At 43.2% G+C, this 16,285-nt stretch overlaps 1 protein-coding gene across 8 annotated transcripts in view; it reads right to left on the bottom strand.

Annotated features, from left to right (window-relative positions):
• LOC310697670 (far upstream element-binding protein 3-like) overlaps positions 1–16,285 on the bottom strand; it is a 395,403-nt gene that overhangs the window by 51,698 nt on the left and 327,420 nt on the right. The window lies entirely within an intron of this gene.

Genomic DNA, 16,285 nt, shown 5'->3' with positions numbered 1-16,285 from the left:
ACACCAAAAGGAATCCTGTACTGCCCCTATTGCCCAACTTCCAGAACATGCACTCAGAGAACTGGATCTTCCCAGTAGGACGCCTGGTGCAAGCTAGTGACTTCCTAAAAATCACTGCAACCCCCCCTCCCCGCCCACATGACCTGGGTTGCTGTGCGTAAGAGAAACCTGGTGGGCAAGCAGCGGCAAGGACAGGCCCGTCTGCTTCCTCCAACCAGGTCTCTGTCACACATGCCAGGTCAAATCCTCCATCCACAATCAAGTCGTGGATGGCAGTGGTTTTATTCATCATTGACCTGGCATTGCACAGCAACACTTTCAGGTCATGTGGGTTTCCCCTGTTGATTCCAGTATCCATCCGGTCAAGGCCAGACCCGGAGGCAGGGATAGTCTTCAAACAACGACTAAACCTGCCTCCTCGGTAATGACATGGTCTGGTCTTAGCGTAACTCCGCCTCCTGCCCATGATCACCGAGATCAGATATCCCAGTGCTTCCCCCCCCTGTGGAACTTGTCCCAGCCATCGTGTTGGCTGGGGAGCCACTCCCAGGCAGCCCTGATCCCACCCCTTAAAAACAAAACACAAACTATACAGAACCAATAAAACAACAACAACAAAAAGGAACAGAACAATTATACTAAAATTAATCCCCAACCAACTATCCATCCCACCCACCCACCCCCAACAAAGGAAAAAAGGAATAAAAGGAATACAAATTTAAATTGCCACCGACTGCTTGAGGACATTTTAAAGCACATTAACCACGTGGAACAGGGAAGCAATGGCAGAACACTTCCCACACTTCCCCAAAAGTTTGTTCCAAATAAGGGCCTGGGCCAGTTGGAAAAGGCCCTGGAAGGGAGCAGGCCCTGCAGTCCTCACCCAGCCGATGGTTCCATTAAAAATGGAATTTAATGTGATATGATATGGGAGGACCTGACTGATAAAGATGGTACCTTGTGTGAAATGATTAGGGAGGCTTTGACTGTGCTAGAGAAGAAGCAAGAAGGGAGGGCAAAAGGTTTAAGAGAGTCTACTTTATGTGGTGGCAATGTAAAATTATCAAAAAGGCCTGGGAAAAGACATATAAAGATTTGAAGAAATTGTGGGAAATGATTGTTGTTAAAAAAATTGAAGTTATGATCTTGAAATGTACAGGACTTGATGGATTGTTTGAGCAAAAGACTTTGTTCCGATATGCGAGACTGGATGCCAGGCCAAGACCAGCCAGCCCCTATTGAAGGAAGAAGACTCAGCCAAAGAAGATAAAGAAGACTAGAAACAAGGATTTGTTGGAAATAAAACCCCAAGGTGGTTGTCGCCAATGGAGGCAAAAGCCGTGAAAAAGCTCAATATGGAGGCCAAATGGCCAAAATATTGGGAAATTTTGGAACAAGAGGGAGATAAACTGAAATTACAGAGTTATGAGAAATTGAAGTTCAAAGTACGAGATTGGCTCCATTATTACCAAATAATGGAGGTTTACAAACAGGACAGGAAAATTGGCTTCCAGGTGGAGAAAATTAGAAAATTAGAAACAGAACTGTTAGAACCCAATACTAAGAATCTGTCAAGAATGTATAACTTGTTGCTGAAATGGAATACACAAGATGAAACAGTTAAATCAGCTATGATTAAGTGGGCACAGGACATCGGTCACAACATTATGTTTGCTGACTGGGAATGGTTGTGGACCACCGGTATAAAATTTACAGCATGTAATGCCTTGAGAGAGAATATTATGAAAATGATTTATAGGTGGTACATGACCCCAGTCAAGCTAGCAAAAATCTACCATTTGCCTGATAATAAGTGTTGGAAATGTAAAGAAATTGAAGGTACTTTTTATCACCTTTGGTGGACGTGCCCGAAGATTAAGGCTTTCTGGGAAATGATATATAATGAAATGAAAAAGGTACTTAAATGTACTTTTCCCAAGAAACCAGAAGCCTTTCTCTTGGGCATTGTCAGCCAATTGGTGCCAAAGAAAGACAGGACTTTTTTATGTATGCTACTATAGCAGCAAGAATTCTCATCGCAAAGTATTGGAAGACACAGGATCTACCCACTCTGGAAGAATGGCAGATGAAGGTGATAGACTATATGGGACTGGCCGAAATGACTGGCAGAATCCGAGACCAGGGGAAAGAGACGGCGGAAGAAGATTGGAAGAAATTCAAAATTTATCTTAAGAAATATTGTAAAATTAATGAATGCTAAAATGTTGAGGTTATAGAAAAAAGGGGACTACAGCTGTAAAAGATTAAGTAAAAGAAAAGAATAAGGGAAAATTAGATAAAATCAAGGGGGAGGATTTGCTGAAACAAATTTGGAAATTGGGATGCAGAAAGGGGAGGTATGGGGAAGTCGGTGAAGTAAGGTTAAGAAAAAAGGATTTGAAATTATACATGTTTGTTTATGTGTTTGTTTGTCTGTATTGTGCATTGTTTGTGTTTATATAAATTGTGAAAAACCAATAAAAATTTTATATAAAAAAAAGAAGATAAAGAAGACTGACAAAATAAGTTACTGAACTATGCAGGACAAATTATTACAAAAAAGGGCAACTGTTTAATGCATATTTTTTAAGCTTTGTGTATAGAATTTTACATTAGTATAACTTTTAAAAGTCACTTGTAATAAGATGAAGGTTTTGAAATGGGATTGTTAAGTATATAAGATTTTATGGACGTGCATGAACAAGTATATTATAATGGAACCAAGAGGGGGAGTGAAGTCAACCCAAAAATTATGGTTTAATTTGGTTATGATTTTTTTCTTTTTCTTTTTGTTATTTTTGGGAAATCAAAAAAATGTTATCAAACAAAAACACGAACTGGTTTTGTTATCTCTTTCATGCAAGGTCATGCAGACTATAATAGTAAGGTCAGAAGGAGTCTGGGTTTCACTTTCTGTCTCTCCTGGTGTGGTGTTCTGTACGTAGTATGTTTAAGTGTTAAGGTTTTAGTCTTATTGTAAGTGTAAGTCTGCTGCAACTGGATTTTTTATGGACTATGCCAATCCTGAGTTTATGGATTTGTAACTGTTATGCTCAGCTGCCTTCAGTAGTGAAAAGCTCTGCTGGATGAAGTGGATTCCCTCTGAGTCATTTTTTTGGGAACCCTGCATTGTGTTTAAGTTTTTACTCTGCTAACATAAGTTGAGCTCTGCTCTGGATCAATATGGAGCAGAAACATGACAATTATATGCTTGGAAGAAGTACTTTACCCATGAGCAGTTAATTTTAAAATGACTAGTTAGGCCATATTTTTATGTAAGAAAGCATTGAAGAGTTAAGGCAAACAATGACCACATTTGCAATGTTGAAGCAGCTCAATCCAGAATTTTGCTGCCTCATTTCCCATAATGCCCACCACAGTTCTTAAACCATAATTCTGCTTCTGGCAACAGACAGCTGGAAGTTTACAGTCTGGGCACAAAGGAGAGAGTGGCTGTCCCATTTATCCCCAGCAACTGGTTTCCAGTGACAAACTGCCTCTGATTGTGGAGACACACTTTTACCTATCATCACAAACCATCCAACACAATCCCCCTCCACTCTGAGCTAGTGTCTATTATCACATTGGGGCCTGGTTCAGTTAACCATGGCCAAGCATGAATGTGCTAGCATTCGTAGTAGAAATGGTAGCTGCTTTGCTTCTCTCCTGTCACCTTGCTGCCACATTACCCGGACCTGAGCTATGGATTGGCTTAAGAGTTACATACCAGCCTGAGCTCATGGTTTGTCTCACTCCACACAACAAGCTACAACCAATTTTTGTTTATGGTGGACTTTTAGGGGAATTTTTTTTTTAGGTGACTTCAATGGAGTCACTCACCCTTACTTAGTCAGAACAAAGAATAAAAAAGACAGCAAACAAAATAAGCTACCAAATACGTTCATCCAATTGATAGATTTAATGGGTTTGAATGACACTTGGAGGTTTATGTTAGGATTTCATGCTTCCCAATGCTGTTTTTTTTTATGATTGGTATAATTCCCAAGCCTGTCTGAGTAAAGCCTGAGAAAGGAAGTCTGTCTTATCACTCTTCCGTTGTAAGACTGTGAAACTGTACTTTCACTTTTGCCTGCCTGTTCTCTCTCAGAGCTGGATGAGAGAGAGCACCATGATTCCTTGTCTGTGTAATACAGTGTAAATAAATAGTACAGTGGTACCTCGGGTTACAGACGCTTCAGGTTACAGACGCTTCAGGTTACAGACTCCGCTAACCCAGAAATAGTACCTCGGGTTAAGAACTTTGCTTCAGGATGAGAACAGAAACCGTGTGGCAGTGGCGTGGTGGCAGTGGGAGGCCCCATTAGCTAAAGTGGTGCTTCAGGTTAAGAACAGTTTCAGGTTAAGAACGGACCTCCAGAACGAATTAAGTTCTTAACCCGAGGTACCACTGTAGTTTAGAACTACAATGCCTCTTTCTTTTGCTGTGTCAGGAGAGAAGGCTAGTGTGCATAAATCAAGTTGGTTTATGTCGCTGGAGCACCCTGGAGAAGACGGGGATGCCTTTTCCAGAGCTATGCTCACCAGAGGACGCTCACAGATCCGGGGGGGGGGGGGCTGCAGATAGCCCGGAGCATTATCCCAACAGTTTAATCACCCAACGGGAAAATAATTTACCCACTTTTCTGATCCCAATAATTCAGTGGGAAGACTCAACTAAATATGGATCACAAAGGACATGTTGAGTGAATTCCAAAAAGCTGAAATTCACCCCAGCACAATTTCAGACCTTAACCTGGTGGAAATATAGTTAAAAGAGGTAGCGTATGAACGAAAATCTATTAAAAGATGAAAAGATCTTACAAAAAGCCCAACAAACGCTAAAATAATATTTTGAATTGAATTCAAATCAAGGAACAGATATGAAAACTGTCTGGGAGTCAAGTAAAGCTTAGGTAAAGGTAAAGGGACCCCTGACCATTAGGTCCAGTTGTGACCGACTCTGGGGTTGTGGCGCTCATCTCGCTTTATTGGCCAAGGGAACCTGCGTACAGCTTCCGAGTCATGTTGCCAGCATGGCGAGCCAGAGCAGCACACGGAAACGCTGTTTACCTTCCCGCCGGAACGGTACCTATTCATCTACTTGCACTTTGACGTGCTTTCGAACTGCTAGGTTGGCAGGAGCAGGGACCGAGCAACGGGAGCTCACCCCGTCGCTGGGATTCGAACCATCGACCTTCTGATCGGCAAGTCCTAGGCTTCGTGGTTTAACCCACAGCGCCACCCGCTTAGGGGTTTCTTTATTCAACAAAATGCATATGAAAGAAAAATGAAAGAAAGGAAAAACATTGAAATATGGGAAGCACTAAAGCAAAAGGAAAGAGAATTATTCAAACATCCAGATAATGAAAACATTAAGCAAAACATCAAAATTCTTCAAATGTCATTCTCATTGTTGATAAATGAAGAGCTGGAATGGAAAATTAAATGGTTGAACCTAAAACACTTTGAATTTGGGAATAAGCCTGGAAAACTTCTGGCCTGGCAATTAAAGAAAGAGAGAGGAAAGGATAATTAATAAAATCAAAATAGAAGATCAATGGATTGATGACCAAAATGAAATAAATAATAACTTTATCAAATATTATAAAGAACTATACCAAGAAGGGTCAGAAGGAATAGACAAAATTAAAAACTACCTAGAGGAAAACAAATTACCGTAGATCCCAGAGGATAAAATTACTTTATTGAACTCACCAATTACACCTTTAGAGGTTCAACAAGCAATACAAAGATCCAAAACAGGGAAAACCCCTGGTCCAGATGGGCTCCCAGCAATATATTACAAAAAATTGAATAAATTCTATTTCTCCCCCTAAAAGATCTAATGAATGATATACTGATGAACAGATCCCTCCCAAACTCGTGGAAGGAAAGTTACATCACGCTTATTCCAAAGCAAGGAGCTGACCTAACAAACAAAGCCAACTACAGGTCAATTGTGCTTTTAAATAATGACTACAAAATCTTTGCAGATGTCCTAGCCTCCAGGCTCAAAATAACTCTACAAGAACTGATACACAGAAGCCAAACTGGATTTCTACAAGGCCGCAAAATGCAGGAAAATATTAGACATGTTATTAAAGTGTTGGAATATTTGGATCTCAAAATAGACAAACCTGCTGTGATTATGCTAGTAGATACTGAGAAAGCATTTGATAACATCTCGTGGAAATTTATGAAAGAACTACTGGTAAAAATGAAGTTTGGAGAAATTTTTTGTAGAGGAATAAGGGACATATATGCTGAACAGCAAGCTAAAATAATTATTAATGGCAATATTACGAAGGAATGCCAAATGAATAAAGGTACATGCCAAGGCTGCCCCTTATATCCCTTAATCTTTATTTTGGTTTTGGAAATTTTAAATAGAAGAATACTAGAAGAAAGCCAAATTAAAGGGAGATAGGTCTTATAAAATAAAGGCATTCGCTGATGACTTGCTTATAATGACGGAAAACCCCCAAAAGAGCTTATCAAAAATAATGGAAATAATACAAAAATTTGGCAAAGTAGCAGGATTCAAACAAAATAAAACAAAAACAAAGAGCACATCAAATCAAGAAAAAGAACTGGAGGGGGCCACCAGGGGGCACACTGGAAGATGGCCGACAATAACATCTCTCCGAACCACACGAGGTGATTAAGAGGCTGATATGGGAGTATGCAGCCTCCCTTGCCCCCCCAAGGGAATGGGGGGACTGCGTTGGCAGCTGTGCCCATAATTCACCCCCGGATTCAAAAGAAGGGGGTGTGGGCACTTGGCACAAAGCCCTCAGGTGAGGTCGGCTCTCCCTGACGCTGTCTCTCATTGCGCACTGGTTAGCATTAGCTCGAAATATATAATTGGAAAGAAGCTAATGCACATACATCAAGTGAAGATCGGGAGTAAAGACTGCTGAATAATGGGATCTCTGTGAGCGGAGCGACGGGCTGGACAATAAATCAAGTGAATAATTATCATTAAAAGATCGGTATGTTGGACTGAACCGGAAAGGGGGGGGGGGGGAGGAAAAAACTTTTTTTGTGTGTCTTATGTGAGTATTCAATAACCCTCCCCTCCAGAGAGAAGAATCGTTGCAAATTACTAATCACAAGCAGGAGAATAAGAAACTGTGTGGAAATGAATTTTTGATTAAAGAGAGGACTGGTGGAAACATCGAGGATTGGAAAGAAAGCTTTATGACACAGCTAAAAATGGAGCTTTGTTAAGACAGGCTTGCTCATAGGAGGACGAGGGGGAGTGTTGGGATTTGCAGGATACTGGATAAGTCTGCAGGCTTTGACAGGATGATGCAATACTTTGCTGGGTCAGAGTGAGTCAGCAGGAGTGTGATTAGTGTAATTGGCTATCACCTGTTTTAAAAAGGAAAGCCTGTTTAACAGGGGGTGTGGTGGTTGTGCTGTAGTGTGGTGGTGCTGTGGTGGAGAGTATTCGTTTGTAAGTACTCTGTATGGACTGTTTCTTTTGTAAATGCCTGTATATAGCTCACATTAAAAAGGACTGCACTGAAAAACCTGGAACTCTTAGTGTTTCGCTGAAAACGCCGCGTGGAATACGCGACAGGGTTATGGGCCCAGCACGCTTCCGCTGCGCAAGAGTACAGGTGGCAGTTATCTAGCCGTGGGTGCTGGAGGTGAGCTGCAGGGATGGAGCAGTCCAGAACTGGCGTGTTGCTGGAGAAGCTGACGGCCACAAACTACAGCATCTGGTCGGGCCGCATGCAACACTTCCTCAAGCGTGAGGGCCTGTGGAAGGTGGTGGAAACTCCACCGCAGCCCCCTGAGGAGGATGAGGACGACGATGAAAAGCTGGCACTAGCAGAGGCCCAGCTTGAAAAGGATGAGAAAGCTTTGGCTACGATCATCCTTGGAGTGGACGACAGCCAGCTAGTCTACGTAGCTGATAAGGTGACGGCAAGTGAGGCGTGGAATGCGCTCAAGGCTGTCCATGTGCGAGAGACAGCTGGCTCGCTGATAACACTGACCAGGAGACTACCGGTGTCGGAAGAAACCGGGGGACTCCCTGGTAAACCACCTAAAATTCCTAACAGGCTGTTTCCAGGAGCTAGCCTTAAGAGGGAGGCCTGTGGAGGAAGAGGACAAAGTCTTTATAGTCCTGAGTTCCCTTGATGACAGCTATGATATGCTGGTCAACTCCCTCGAGTCTGTAGAGACTGATATGCTGACTCTGGAATACGTGACCGGACGGTTGTATGCAGAGGAGGACAGGCGTGCAGAGCGAAAGATGACCTCAGCCCAGCTGTTGGAGCATCCCAGAGGGAACAACAGCCGGGAAGAGCAGAGGTGTCGGGAGCCGGAGAAACAGCCAGGAGGAGCTGCTGCAGACCAGCCGGTGGTCAACAAAGTAAAAAGGTGTTTTTGCTGCAAGTCCAGTGGACATCTGCTGCGGGACTGCCCAAGAAAGCAACAAAAACAGCAGAAGCACAGGAGGCAGCAGAGAGAGTCTACCGCTTGGGTGTCTGCAGATGGTCAAGAAAATGAGGAGCTGTGGGTTCTGGACAGTGGAGCTTCTCAAACCTTTTGTAAAAGAAAAGGACTGCTAACTGATGCTAGGGCTTCAAACAAAAAACATGTAAGTCTTGCTACGGGCCAGAAAGCTAATGTGGTTTGTGAGGGGGAGGTTGTGTTCCCACAGCTGGGACACACATTCAGGAATGTGTTGTGTGTGCCTAGTTTGCAAAACAATCTCCTGAGCATTCCTGATTTGGCAAAAGCAGGCTTTGAAGTAAATTTTGTGGGAGATCAGTGCCAGATAAAGCAAAATGGGGCAGTGTTGGCAAATGCTAGCCTTAGAACTAATATGTATGTACTGCAGTGTGAATCTAAGGTTGCGAATGTGCAAAATGTCCCAACCCATGATATGTGTATTCATCTCCTGCACAGGCGTCTGGCTCATGCTAGCTATAAGGTGCTAAACAAAACATTGGAGTTGTGTGGGGGGATGAAAAACATAAAAAGTTGTGATAATTACTTAGACTGCAATATCTGCAAGGAAGTTAAAAGCAGGGCTTGCCCAGTAGCAAGAGCAAGCCAGAGAGAAACCAAAAAACCACTGGAGTTGATTCATGCTGATGTAACTGGTCCTTTTCCACCTAGTGTCTCCCACAACAAGTACTGTTTGATCCTAGTGGATGATTTTTCTAGATTTGGCTGGGTCTATCCATTAAAGCAAAAGTCTGACGTTGCCCAAACTTTGAAGTTCTGGGTAAGAAGGGTAGAAAGGCAACTTGGTGAAAAGGTGTCCTCTATTCAATCAGACAGGGGAGGGGAGTTTATGGCAAGCTCCCTAAGAAACTGGTTGCATTCCCAAGGGATTAAACATAGGCTTACCAATGTGGCCACGCCTCAGGAGAACGGAGTAGCAGAGCGTAGGGGAGGTGTCTTGCAGACACAAATGAAAGCATTGTTAGCAGATGCAAATCTTCCAATTAAGTACTGGGCTGAAAGTATTAAGACCGCGAATTATATTGGGAATCGCTTGTGGTCAAGGGTACTAGATGGCATACCCTATAAAATTCTCTAAAACAAAAGTCCCAGTTTGCAACATTTAAGAATCTTTGGGACAAAGGCATGGGTTGACATACCTGTGAAAAACCGAAGAAAAGGTGGGAAAAGGACACAGCAGTTGCGCTTTCTTGGATATGAAAGTGGTACGAAAGCCTACAGGTTTGAAGATGATAAAAACCTTTTGAGTTATAGTCGATCAGCCAGGTTTAATGAGCAAAGAAATTGGCCCAAGATACATGCAAACCTGCTGCCAGAAAAAGTTTTACTGCCGAGCATACCTGATAAGGCAGCTGAAACAAAGCTAAGAATTGGCAGCTCTCCCAGAGAAACTGAAAGGGAGGAAGTAAAGGTTGAGCATTTTTCTCCAGCTGCTAGCATGGGACAGGGGAGAGAAGAAAGTGCAACAGGGAAAGGAGGAGGTAAATCTCCAGAGTCAATCCACCCCAAAAGCAGTCCTGAAGGTAGCCCAGGGGGTGAGATTAATGAACCAAGGAGGTTTGCAAGAAGTAATAAAGGTCAACCTCCAGACCGTTATGGGTTCCCAGCCACCATAAACCAGGTTTGTGTAACTGAGCCAGAAAACTTTGAAGAAGTGCAAGAGTTACCTACTCTAGAGAAAGAGGCGTGGTTAAAGGCAATGCAGGCAGAGTATAACTCTCTGCTAAACAACAATGTGTTTGTACCTACAGAATTGCCTGAAGGTAAAAAGCCCATAAGCTGTAAGTGGGTTTTTAAAGTGAAAAAGCTGGCTGATGGTAGTTATCAGAGGAAAGCCAGGTTGGTTGCACGGGGCTTTACACAGAGGAAAATGATACATTATGATGAAGTGTTTGCCCCAACAGCAAAGGCTGAAACAGTAAAATCAGTTTTAGCAATGGCAAGTCTGAGAGGGTTAAATGTTAATCATTTTGATGTTGCCTCAGCATATTTAAATGCTCCTATTGATGCCGAGGTATATTTACAGCAAATACCAGGTTATGAGCTAGAAAAAGACAGTATGGTTGTGATGGGATGATGAGCTGCTTGTGCGTAAAATCGTAGTCCCTCAGAGTTTGTTCAAGCCCACAAACCTCTGTCTGTGACAGAGCCCCTCAGACATGGCTGCTCTAGTCACTTGCAGATTCCGACAGTGGTTGCTTTTGGAATCGCTTCCAGCATAAAAGCTCCTTAACGGAAACACGTCTTCTGGACTCGCGGCGTGACAGTTTCCGGCGAGGAGTGGGTCTCCCTATGGGAGGTTCAGAAACCTCCCCACTGTTCTCGCTGGACGTATCCCTGAGCCCTCCCTCTTGCTCGCTTTCCCTCAGAGACCCACCTCTCCCCCTGCTGGTTCCTGCTTCAGCTGCTGGGTCTCTCCCAGCCTCCGTGAGCCCTTCCACCACCTGTTCCTCCGATGGCAGTTCCCTGACAATGGTGTTAAAACTGCAAAGGGCACTATACGGTTTACACCAAAGTGCACGTCTATGGCATGAATGCATAGACACAACTTTGAAAAAGATGGGATTCAAACAAAGCCTGGCTGATTCCTGTTTATATTCAGCAATGGTGCAAGGAAGTGTTTGTTATTTACTTTTGTATGTTGATGATATTTGTCTAATAACAACTGCACAAAAGCAAGTGTCTTGATTTATAAACAGCCTAGGTAACAAATACAAGCTGAAGTCTTTGGGAGAGATTCAGAATTACTTAGGAGTAGAGGTTCAGAGAAATGAAGAGGGCGTTTACTCTCTGAGTCAGAAGGAAAAAATCGAAAAGTTACTGAAGACATATGGAATGGAGAGGGCAAATGAGGTTGACACTCCCATAACTACCCAGTACAAAAATGAACCAGAATGGCAAAAATGTGAGAATGCAACAGCGTTTCATTCTCTGTTGGGTTCTCTGTTATATTTAAGTTGTTGGACAAGACCCGACATAACATTGGCAGTGCACATGTTAAGCCAAAGAAGTGCAGACCCGGCTCAGAGAGATTGGGTAGCACTTAAAAGAATCCTAAGGTATCTGAAAGGCACAAACGATTACAAACTGGTGCTGGATACAGGATATGATCAGCAAGTGTATGCATACGCTGATGCCAGCTGGGGAGACAGAGAAAATGGAAAGTCTACCACTGGCTATGCCATATATATTGGAAATGCCCTGGTTCAGTGGAAATCCCAGAAACAAACATTTGTTGCCACAAGTACTTGTGAAGCAGAGTACTCAGCCATAAGCGAATGTGTATCACAAATAGAGTGGTTTGCTTGCCTAACATGTCAATCACTGTGCTAAGTGACAACATGGCTGCACAACAGCTTGCTAACCAACAGAACTTTAAGAGCAAGAGTAAACATATTGCGATAAGATACGGAAATGTGAAAAATGCTTTGGAAAGAAATGTGTTAAAGGTACAGCACTGTAACACAAAATGTAATGTGGCAGATTTGTATACAAAATGTTTGGATGCTCCTAAATTTCGAGACTTAAGAGAATTATTGGGTCTCAAGCCTTTGACTTAAGGAGGAGTGTTGGGATTTGCAGGATACTGGATAAGTCTGCAGGCTTTGACAGGATGATGCAATACTCTGCTGGGTCAGAGTGACTCAGCAGGAGTGCGATTAGTGTAATTGGCTATCACCTGTTTTAAAAAGGAAAGCCTGTTTAACAGGGGGTGTGGTGGTTGTGCTGTAGTGTGGTGGTGCTGTGGTGGAGAGTATTCGTTTGTAAGTACTCTGTATGGGCTGTTTCTTTTGTAAATGCCTGTATATAGCTCACATTAAAAAGGACTGCACTGAAAAACCTGGAACTCTTAGTGTTTCGCTGAAAACGCCGCGTGGAATACGCGACAGGGAGGAGGACCAGGGTCATCGGAATGTGAATGTATGGTGATCGGAATGTGATCTTGACCTGGCAGAGCCCCCTGAGATATAGATTGGCAAGCCTGTGAAATCAACGGACAGACTGTGGGAATGTTTCTTACGGAGGTGTGGAAATGGCGTCTGTCCTTTATGTGATAGAACTCTTGGAAAGTGTAAAACCCACACAGGACATGTTTATTTTCAACCCGCTTGTGAAGATTATCAGATATCACAAAGAAAGGAATATATGATAACAACAAGAAGATGAGGAAAATAACAAAGAGACTATCTGGACAGAACTGGATAGAACTGTTTAATTAAAGCAACAGCAAGAGTGATGTTTGGATCCCTTTCAGAGCTTGAAGTATGGGTACCCCCAACAAAATTTTAAAAATTTGGTTGTATAATTTGGAACTAATGTGATTTGGAATTGATGTGATTTGATTGACCTGTTAATAAAAATTATATTAAAAAAAAGAAAAAGAACTGGAAAAAATGTTTGGTTTGAAAATCTGCCAAAAAGCAAAATACTTGGGCGTCTGGCTAACTTCAAAGAATATTACCATATTTTTCGCTTTATAAGATGCACTTTTCCCCTCCTAAAAAGTAAGGAAATGTGCAGGTTGCGCAGCTTTCGCGGAAGCCAGGAGCGCACCAATCCCTCTTGCTCTCCTGGCTTCAGGGATAGCCACCCAAAGCCTCCTGAGCGCAGCGGGAGCCTACCGCTGTACTCAGGAGGCTTCGCGTTGCTTTCGCTGAAGATTTCCCTCTCTGTGCAGCGCCCCTTCAGCGAAGCGGGAGGAGAAACGGAAGGGGCTCCGCTTCTCCTGCTGCTTCACTGAAGGGGCGCTGCGCAGAAAGGGAGAGAATATTTTTTTTTCTTGTTCTCCTCCTCAAAAACTAGGTGCGTCTTATGGTCAGGTGTGTCTTATAGAGCGAAAGATATGGTAACTTATTTCAGGATAATTATGTAAAAACCTGGGAGAAGATCAAAATAAATTTGGATATTTGGGCCAGACTTAATTTACAGGAATAATTTCAGTCATAAAAATGAGTTTTCTACCAAAACTACTTTTTTTATTCCAATCAATCCTAATACTGCGCAGGAGGGGCCACCTCAAGGAATGGCAGCATCTATTTCAAGGTTCATTTGGCAGGGGAAGAGGCCCAGAATCAAGCATCAGATCTTAATTGATATTAAAAACAGAGGGGGTCTCTCCCTGCCAGACCTAAGATTGTATTATGAGGTGGCCTGTCTAACATGGCTAAAAGATTGGTGTACACTCCAAAATTCAGAATTGCTTGACTTAGAGGGACACAACAATAGGTACGGCTGGCATGCATACCTAGTATACGAGAAAGTAAAAGTACAGTGGTACCTCGGGTTGCATACGCTTCAGGTTACATACACTTCAGGTTACAGACTCCGCTAACCCAGAAATAGTACCTCAGGTTAAGAACTTTGCTTCAGGATAAGAACAGAAATTGTGCTCCGGCGGCGCAGCGGCAGCGGGAAGCCCCATTAGCTAAAGTAGTGCTTCAGGTTAAGAACAGTTTCAGGTTAAGAACGGACCTCCGGAACGAATTAAGTACTTAACCCGAGGTACCACTGTACATCAAAACTTCCTGAGCCATATTGCTGGGAAATCCTTGTATAAGGTCTGGAAAAAATATAAAGACCTTCTGGAACCTAAGATGCCCAGGTGGATTATCACCAATGGAAGCCCTAGGAGTTAAAAGAAAAAACACAGAAGGAAACTGGCCGATGTACCAAGTACTATTGAAGGAAGAAGAGAACCAGCTAAAGCTGAAGAAATTTGAATAAGTAAGAGAATATGTTGTTGACTGGTTCCAATATTATCAATTATTTGAGAGATTCAAAGTTGACAAAGGGAAAAGCTTTGCTCAAGAAAGTTCAAGATTTGGGTTAGACTTAATTAGGACAAAAACCAAAGCTCTCTCGAAAACATACCAACTCCTCCTTGACTGGGAAGTCAAGGAGGAGGAGGTTAATAAAGTTATTATTTACTAAAACTAAAACCACCACTTGCAACCAAGTATATTCATCTTTCTTTGTCTCTTTCCCCCTTTTCCTTCTTTCTTTCTTTCTTTCTTTCTTTCTTTCTTTCTTTCTTTCTTTCTTTCTTTCTTTCTTTCTTTTCCTTCTCTTTCCCTCTTTTTCTTTCTCTCCTTTTTATTTTACCCTAACTTCCATTCCTCCAATCCTCTGCTCTTCCCCCTTTCCTCCACTTCTTTTTCATCTTTAACCTCTATATTGTTTTGTTTGGCTCTGTTCCTGAACACACCCTTGCCAACCTTAAATTCTTAATTCTTTTCTATGAACCCATAACCCCACCCTCCACCCTCAACTGGACCCCAATACCCCCTTGGTGCATATGACTGCACAGACGTGTACACACAGGTGCACCCCCGAATAACCCCCTCAAACACACACCCTTCCTCTGGCCCCACCCCATCAATATCTCACACCCCTGCCTACCAACCCCTTTATGTGAACTGTCTGTCTATTGGCTTACTCGTCTGTCTGCTTGTCTGCCCCCCCCCCCCCCCGGCCCTGGCAACACCGCTGAGGAGACATGCAGGAACCCCAGAGAAGCCCTTAAAGCACAGGCCAGACGGAACACTAATGGCTGCCTAATCCAGACACTCTGTAAAAGCCACCAGTCAACAACGCCTGTTCAGCTCAACAACACCCAGGTACCACCACCACAACTCCTAACCACAACACACCCTTCTCCCTTCTCCAAGAGAAAACCAAGCAGGTCTCAAACCAAAAACATCAGTGAGACTGTGATGACACTAACCAGGGAGATGGCAAACAGCACTGAGAACACAACCCCCCCCCCCAGATGACAATGACCCAGCAACAAAATGAGAACTGAAGGATGTGAAAATGAGACTAAAAGAACTACTGAAAGCATTAAGTGACCTAACCTCTAAAGTGGAAACTCTAGAAAACAAGAACCAAATACAAGAAAGAATACTAGAGAAGTACCAAGAGGAAAACACACGTGTGAATAATAAATTGGCTGAACTGGAAAGTCACCTGGAAATAATAGAAACGGAAAATAAAGTCATGAAAACAGGCGGACCTCGAAGACCATAGTAGACGCTGCAACATCCGCTTCCACAACTTTCCTGAAAAAGTGTAGGAGAAAAGCCCAGCAGACCTAATTGTACGCTGGCTGAAAAATACAATCCCAAACTTGACACTTGAAGTAGACGACCTGGAGAGGGCTCACAGAGCCCTAAAACCTATGCCGAAACCCAGCACCCCCCCAAGAGACATAATTGTGTGCTTCACATGCTACAAAAATAAAGAAGAGGCATGGAATAACCTCAGAAACTCAATCAACCTTCGATATGGAGACAAACCCATACTGGCCTTACAGGATTTATCTCAGGACACCCTAAAACAGAGAAAAAGCCTATGCCCATGCACCCAGCATCTCCAACAAGCAGGGATCAAATACCAATGGGGCTTCCCCTTCTGTAACAACCAACACAACACAACACATGGCTGCCAACATACCTGAAGCCCTGCAACTACTGAAGAACCTTGAACTCAACCCTCCACCGGAATGGCAACTGACAGACACACCAAGTGACAGCAATGACCACGATGAAACAGCAGCAAACAACTTGTGGTTGATCGCAAAGCCATGAGCAAGTGGGATTCAGCCCTTAGGGGAGAATCCAGCTTTTCGGGGGAAAGGGGGGCATTGCATGGGTGCTGCAAGCCCCCAAAAACCTCAGGAGGAAGATTCTGAGGGAAGGGTTCCCAGCAAAGCCAAAGAGCGGTCTCTCCACTCCCTAATACGCTCCTTTTAGGAGTGGGAAGATCGGCGAGATCGAGACACCAGCGCGGGACGCCATTT

The sequence above is a fragment of the Podarcis liolepis genome (genome assembly GCF_965112155.1).
Source record: "Podarcis liolepis genome assembly, chromosome: W".
NCBI lineage: Eukaryota > Metazoa > Chordata > Lepidosauria > Squamata > Lacertidae > Podarcis > Podarcis liolepis.
The sequence above is the reverse complement of the archived record's forward strand: the minus strand, read 5'-3'. Positions and strand labels throughout refer to the sequence as shown.